Raw genomic sequence first — 1,912 nt, 5'->3', positions numbered from 1 at the left:
TTAGCATAAGTCTTTTACATAGATGATCACATTTATTTTTTGTAAAAAAAGATATCACAAAATAAGTACTATTATTATTCCTATTTTATGCAAGTGAAGAAATTGAGGCCACTACAGATGTAATTAGCCTAATGTCAGTTAGCTAGTACATGGTGAAGGTAGGGCTTGAATCCAGATTTTTTTTCCATTTTAGGGGTAAATTTTAATAGAGCATGCAAGTTTTAACTCTTAGACCTTAAACAAAACTTTGAAGTTCCTGCTTGTTTCAGAATGGTTTTATGGGGAACCTAATCTGTAACAAAAAGTTGGCATTCAGTGCAAAGGTGCCAACGTTTTCCAGCAAAATGTACAAAAGTTCTCAGGGGCATGGGGCAAGGAGGTGCTCAGACATTTTCAACAGCAGGCGTTCTCTCATCCTCTTGACGGGAGTTGGGAGAGAACCACTGGAAGAGCTTCATCAAACACCATGTAGCGACCTCGCTGTGTCAGAGCCCAGCATTCTTGGTGTTGCACAGCACAGATGTCTTCAACCATGGCTACACATTGAGGAGACCTGACGGCAGTCAGCCTTTCCTTCAGTTTCAGTCATGTCTTTATCATCCCTAAGGTCAAGTTTAGCTCCCATTAGGACGAGGGACGTGTTGAGACAACGGTGTCACACTTCAGGATACCACTTTGCATGGACATTTTCACAAGATGCAGGACTCACAAGAGAAAAGCAATTTAAGAGTACGTCAGCTTGTGGAGAGGATAGGGATGTGATCTGTCATCATCTTCTTGTCCAGCTGCATCCATAAGCCCAGATTCACCAGTTTTCCATCTGCCATAACATGGGAAGAATAGTTGTCAAAGATGGTGGGGATCTATTCTCCAGGAAATGCATTGGTGGCATCCCACATCAGTAGGCAAGTTTTACTTACAACTCCATCTCCCACCACCACCCACTTGACAACCTCCATCTGGGCATCAGCGGTGGGGCACAGGGTGCCAGGGTCTCTGCTACCTTGCCCTCTACAACTGGAAGCTGAAGCCCAGCAGCGGCCACCATGCAAACCTCCAGATTTTTTATTTCTCAGTCTTGTGCTTCACACTCACTGGCTTCCTTCGCTGAGTACAGATGTGCAGATCTCACGCTCTTTCCTATACCTGCCTTTGACATTTCATTGTGTTTTGCACCTATTGCAAGTTTATATTGCAGTATCATGGCATTAATTTTAAATCCCCACCAGTGCTGCAAGGTAGAGAGGAAAGTTCATGGTTCTGGAATCAGATGGGCCTGGCTTTTAATCCCCTCTCTTGCCGGTTTTGAGATCTTGGGCAATGACAATAATTTCCAACATTCATTGAGAGTTTATATGTTCCAGTGATGCTGAGAGCTTAATATGCATTAATTCATTCACTCTTCAAGAAAGGAGGTAAGGCTTCCCTGGTGGCACAGTGGTTGAGAATCTGCCTGCTAATGCAGGGGACACGGGTTCGAGCCCTGGTCTGGGAAGATCCCACATGCCGCAGAGCAACTAGGCCCGTGAGCCACAACTACTGAGCCTGCGCGTCTGGAGCCTGTGCTCCGTGACAAGAGAGGCCATGACAGTGAGAGGCCCGCACACCACGATGAAGAGTGGCCCCCGCTCGCCACAGCTGGAGAAAGCCCTCACACAGAAACGAAGACCCAACACAGCCAAAAATAATAAATAAATCAATAAACTCCTACCCCCAACATCTAAAAAAAAAAAAAAAGAAACGAGGTAAATGGGAGGGAGACGCAAGAGGGAGGGGATATGGGGATATACGTATATGTATAGCTGATTCACTTTGTTATACAGCAGAAATGAACACACCATTGTAAAGCAATTATACTCCAATAAAGATGTTTTAAAAAATAAAATAAAGCTTATGGACTTACAATATGAAA

At 44.2% G+C, this 1,912-nt stretch overlaps 1 pseudogene; it reads right to left on the bottom strand.

Moving 5' to 3' along the window:
• Positions 1 to 358: 358 nt before the first annotated feature.
• On the bottom strand, positions 359 to 1,397 carry LOC111174538 (ras-related C3 botulinum toxin substrate 1 pseudogene; annotated as a pseudogene).
• Positions 1,398 to 1,912: the final 515 nt, after the last annotated feature.

The sequence above is a fragment of the Delphinapterus leucas genome, chromosome 6 (assembly GCF_059928025.1).
Source record: "Delphinapterus leucas isolate spDelLeu-1000000601 "Yukka" chromosome 6, BTC_Dleu_Yukka2, whole genome shotgun sequence".
Classification (NCBI taxonomy): Eukaryota; Metazoa; Chordata; class Mammalia; order Artiodactyla; family Monodontidae; genus Delphinapterus; species Delphinapterus leucas.
Note: the sequence above shows the minus strand (reverse complement) of the source record. Positions and strands in the feature narration are given on the sequence as shown.